Source organism: Hyaena hyaena, unplaced genomic scaffold (genome assembly GCF_003009895.1).
Source record: "Hyaena hyaena isolate Hyena2069 unplaced genomic scaffold, ASM300989v1 scaffold_390, whole genome shotgun sequence".
Classification (NCBI taxonomy): domain Eukaryota; kingdom Metazoa; phylum Chordata; class Mammalia; order Carnivora; family Hyaenidae; genus Hyaena; species Hyaena hyaena.
The window spans coordinates 543,457-549,302 of record NW_024081018.1 but is presented as its reverse complement, the minus strand read 5'-3'; positions in this window follow the sequence as shown (position 1 = coordinate 549,302).

Genomic DNA, 5,846 nt, shown 5'->3' with positions numbered 1-5,846 from the left:
AGCCAAGGTCCCCCAAGCAACCCTCCATTTCCTTCTCCTTAGAAGAGTGTCATTCCACAAATAGCCACCAGATGGCAGGAAAACCTTTCTCTCCAGATCTTCGTTCCCCTACCCTACTCTCCAACTCCAGCACTTCTGCCTTGTGGGTTCATTTGTTAGTTGAACAAACAATTATTAAGCTTCCACGGTGACAAGTTCTGTGCCAGATATGGACACACAAAGATCAGTAAATCAACCTCTGCTGTCCCGAGTTTTCCAGAGGGAACACCACCCCCCATATCCCTAGACTCTATATCACCCGATGTACCTCTCAATTGAGAAAGTCCCTGTGCTGAAAATGTCCCTCCTTGTAAATTCATTCAACCTTTTGGTTGAAATGTCAATTGCAGGAGGCACACATAGACCCACTAAGAAGCAGTGGGTTTGAAGGAGCTATGGAGTCAGACTTTCCAAGTCCAAGTTCAAATGTTAGCTGGGCCCCTCTCCTTCCTGGGAGACCTAGAGCAAGTTATTTAATCTCTCTGAGCTTAAATGTCTTATTCTGTAAAACAGGATAATAAATGAATTGAATGCGTTAGTGCATGTTGCTGTGTATCAAGTTTCCACAAATCCTAGTGTCTTAAAATAACCATTTTATTATATCTCATGATTTTGGGTGCAAGGAATTCAGGCAGGGCCTGTCTGAGGGACCCTTCTGGTGACAACTGAGGTCACTTAGTGGTGTTAAATTGGCAGAAGAGCTGGGGGGTCCAAGGCAGCTTCACTCACATTCATCCACATGACTGACACCTCAGTGAGAATGGCAGGGAGGCCGGGCTCCGCTGGGCCTGTCACCAGAAGAGTGTGTACACCCAGCTTCTCCAGCATGGCTCTTCTCTGGGTGGCTAGACTTCTTCTTTTTTTAATGTTTTTATTTACTTTTGAGAGAAAGAGAGACAGAGTGCAAGCAGGGGGTGGGGGGCAGAGAGAGGGGGAGACACAGAATCTGAAGCAAGCTTCAGACTCTAAGCTGTCAGCACGGAGCCTGACGCTGGACTCGAACTCATGAACTGTGAGATCCTGACCTGAGCTGAAATCGGACACTTCACCAACTGAGCCACAACAGCGCCCCTGGGTGGCCAGACTTCTTAAGCGATAGCTCAGGGTGCCCAGAGAGGCTGTTTCGAGAGACAGGAGTGGCCAGTGCCAATTTCTTAAGGTGAGGGCCTCAGAAATGACACGATGCCACTTCCGCTGTATTCTATGGTCACAGCATCCACCACAGTTGATGGGCAGGTGAACAGAGCCCACTTGCCGATGGGTGAATTTGTGGTTACCTGTATAACGGGCCCATTGCAGGCTGCTAGAGGTCTTCAGTAGTTGGCATGTCTGGGTGGGAGCTTCCTCCCGGGGTGGGGGGATATCAACTTACAGGCTCAAAACTGGGGCACAGAACAAATTTGTTCTGATGGGGATGTGAGTGGCCAATCTGGGGCCTTGGGTAGAGGGAGCACACAGGTATGAGGGAAGATGTGAGAATAGCTTCTTTTAAAGTTTGTTTATTTGTTTGTTTGTTTGTTTATTATTTTTTGAGAGAGCTAGAGAGCAAGCAGGGAGGGGCAGAGAGAGGGAGAGAGAGAGCATCCCAAGCAGGCTCTGCACTGTCAGCAGGAGCTCGAGGCAGGGCTCAAACTAAGAGTCAGATGCTTCACCGACAGAACCCACCAGGCACCCCAGAACAGCTGCTTCGGCCTCATGTTTGCCTGGAGCAGGTGACATCCACAGGTCTGAGTCACAGCTTTGTCACGGCAGTTAGACCTTGGGCAAGTCACAAACCTGTGAACCTTCATTTTCTAATCTGTAAAAGGTGGATGAAGAGCAAATCTCTTCCTTGCAGAGATTGCTGTGAAGAAGAACTGGCTTCCTTCTGGAATCCCTACTAGAATACAGTATAGAAGTCTTTCCATACTGAAATATAATAGGTGCTCATTAAGTAGTAGCTCCCTTCCTTTTTGCAACTGGAGTAAGTCCGTAGGGCTTGTTTCATTCTGAGGGCCCCGTTACCCACGCAATGAGCCATTCTCGCAGAGCTTTTCAGAAAAGACAGATTCAGCCTAAAGCCCAAAGAAAGGAGGGGAGAGAAGGCAATGTTTCCAAAGAAGGGAGTATCTAATATCCTACGCTGTCCTGCCCCCCTTCTCCCTAACCAACAGCCGTAACCAGCCACAAAGCCTCAGGCTTGGGCCAGGGTTGAAGGATTCTACAGCCCACAGAGATGTGGTGGTTCAAAAAAAAAAAAAAGTGGAGTCTGTGCTCCTTCCCTGGAATCCGCGTGAGTAAGCGTCTCCTTTGATCAACAAAGTAGGGCAGAAGCGACACGAGATTCCGTGCTTAGCTTAAGAAAGGTCATGCCACGTCTACCTGGCATTCTAGGGATGGTGGTCCTGGGAGAACTCAGCTGCCATGTGAGAAGTCTGTCTGCCCCAGAAAGGCAGGGCTAGCGAAGCTGTGTGTTGTGAGTGGTCCCGTGACAGCTTCAGCTCAACCCCCAGCTGACAGACACCATCACCTGCCAGCCACAGGGACACGCCACAGTGAGCACTCCGTCCACCTGCGCTGAAGGGGTCTGAGGCCCCAGGGGACACTGGGCTGCAGCCGCATGAGGGTCCCTAAACAAGAACAGTCCAACCAAGCAAGCCCTTCGGATCTGCCAGACCCGTCGTATCCTCAGCAAAATAGAAGTCCCTTTGCATTCACACCACTAAACTTGGGGAGTGATTTGCTTCAAAGTGATAGAAACCAGAACACAAACCCCAGTGATTATGTGCCCAACCTCCTCAGAGGACAACTGGAGACACTGAAGCCCAGAGAGGGGAAGAGATCTACCCAGAATTCCCATAAGCAAACAGGGGAAAAACCAGGGCCAAAGCCTGGACTACTCAACTCCCAATGTAGGTGCTGCAAGTACTCACAAGGGAAGCTTCCCCCCTTCCCACCCTCATCCCACCATCATTAATGCCATGCCAGGCATGGAGCATGACCAACGCGTTGAGTCCTAGGACTGTGCTAAGCACTGAGAATATACAAATAAGGATCAGACAAGGGCACCTGCTTCGTATAGGTGGTCCTCATCGGACCTGGAACGTTCTGCCACTGTCATACTCGCCGGCGGGTTCCAGGCACACAGATGCGTTCACCAACACTGTCTTATGTGGGAGGAACCCCAGGAAATGGGGAGAAGATGACGTCTGTCACTCAACGCCAAACAAAGCATTATGAAGATTCCTCCGTGCCGGCCACAGCGTCAGCTGCAGAGCAGGACTCAGTGGAGATCCACGCCATGGCTCCGCCAGCCAGCGCTGGCCGGCTTCTGAGCCTCTCTATTCTTCCCAAGACTGAGCCAAACAGGATCCCTGGGCCTCCTGAGCCTCCAAGAGGAGCCAGTGTTTGGTCTGCTTCTGCAGAGGACCGCTTCGCCTTTCCCCGGGACACTGCTGGAGGGGGCTGGGCCCGTCACAGCTAATTAACCACTCTAATGGAATGAACCAGTTTTGCTGGAATTTAGCCCGGGTGGGAGGAATCTGTACTTTTCTAGATGGAGAAATGCTGAGCGCCAAGGAGTCCCACCAGCTGGGGCCTGAGCTAGGGAGTGCGTGCGTGTGTGTGCGCGCATGTGTACGCGCATGTGTGTGTGCATTCTCTCTCTGGACACAGGCTGAGTCTCTATCCCAGGGGGCTTGAGTAAAGAGGGCTCCGGGGGTCTACTGGACTGGTCCTGCTACTGTGACTCCCACAAATACTGTTCTAAAGGCAGAGGCCACGTGGGACCCCGATGACAGGCCCAGCTCAGTCTCCCAGGGCTCACTGCTGCTCCTTAGGCCAAAAGTCTCTCAAGAAGAATGTACCTGTGAGGTAGCACTCAGGTTCCTGCCCAGCCCTGTGACACAGACTCCATGATTTATGAGGCTCTGAGGCTTGGCCTGGCCTGAGCTTGTGGCCTACCCCCTGTGGGTCCTTTAAGAGGTGATACATCAAAGTCCATCTTCTGAGTTCCCTAGAGCTCTAAACACGCCTGCACTATGATTGTCACAGCCACCCAATCCTGCCTTCTCTGTGCAGAACCATTACGGCTGACCTCCACAGGGCCCCGAGGGCTGTCCTCTCTGCTTGGCTCTCCCAAGGCCCCTCTTGGGAAGGCTCTCAGCATCTGATTTGGAGCCTGTTAGTCTCTGCAGGCTGCCTGCGGGTGGGGCTGGGAGGCAGGGTTAAATGAACTGATAAGCAAACAGGAGGCTTCCAGCCTTCTCTGGCTTTTTTCTCTGTTCCTTCCATGAAAGGCTCTTATCACCCTCCCCTCAGTGATGAGATGATAGCTGACAAGGCAATTCAATTAATCGGGCTGGGGAGCAGGGCAGGCTGGGAAAGGATGCTGGCTCCTTGACCTGGGCCTAGGGAGTAAGGGTCAGTCCCTGGCCAGAGCCGGAATGCCAAAAGGGGGTCGTGTGAGTTTTCATTGGAGAGATCCTTGCTTGACAGCTGTGGACTTGCTCCTAGGCCTCGAACCCTTCAAAACAAGCGGAATCCAAAGCAAGAAGATAGGATAACAGATGGCTCCTTTCACCCCAAAGTGACTGAGCCCCACTCCAAGCCACAGTAGCAAAGGGGAATGGCATATGGCTTTGAGGTCAGGCTCTCCAGCTTTGGGGTTGGCAGGGTCAGCCTCAGCTTTCAGAGACCAAGGGCCTTATTTGAGGGGCTACGGAAAGGCTGTAGGTGCTTGGCAGCCGTCATCAGTGTCACTCTGGAAGCAAACATTGCCCTCTTTCCTTATGCTTTTGCCACACATTTAATCCTGGTGAGGGAAACCCACTGCGGCTGCCATTTTAGTGTGAACTAGCACCCAAACAGGTGCTCTTTTCTTACTGCTAGAAGAAACCACAGGGTCCAGGGAAGAAAGGTGGAGAAAAGATAACACTAGAGAGAAATAGGCTTGTAGAATTTGGAATTTTCAACTGCAGCAATTTCAATCTTGCTTCAGCCTGCCGGTTATCAAGGTCTTGGAGGAATGGGAAAAGGCAAGAGCATGCAGAGTCCCCGAGGGGAGACTGGCAATTGACGGGAAGCCCAGAATCTGTTGTCACCTCAAGCCTTTAACCCCTTTTTCTCCTCATCCCCGCAGGCCAGAGTGGAGGTGAAGTCGGGGGCGGGGACTCCTAGTACCACCAGGGGGCAGCACCCACCCATGCAGAGTAGGCTGTCCCAGGGCAGGCTGGGGAGGGGGCTCTCTTCTCTATCCCTGGCTCTGTACTTTGGGGAAACTGCATGACCTCATGCACACAGAACTAACGGAGACAAGCCAGCTGCAAGGTCCTGAATCCCCCAGAGAATTCCCGAAAGGCTAGGTAACAGGTTTGCCCAGAGCTCTGGGATAAAACCTGCAGCCAAGTGACGACAACTTCTCTTGGAGGCCTCTGGTCTGAGGCTGAGCTCCCATCTTCAGCAGCTGGTCAGCGCACTGAGTCAGGGAGCCTCCCACCCGGTGCACATTTACTCACTGCCTCTCCCAGGCTGGGCCCTTTGTCTTCCCTGCTCTTCCTGGGGCTCCCTACCCTAACCCCACCTTTTTGACTTCCCCTCCAGGTCTTTTATTTCCCTGGCAGCTTTCTCCCTCCACCCATCTTCCCACATGCTTATTACCATCCACAAATATTGCAGAATGGAAGTAGCAAGAAGAGGGCAGAGATTTGCTGGGATGAGGTGGGGGGAGCGCTGCAAAACAGGTAGGGTTCTGTCTCATTCATTGATTTTCATTGCCTGAACAGCTTCTGGCACACAGTAGGTACTCAAGAAATACGTATTAGATAAAC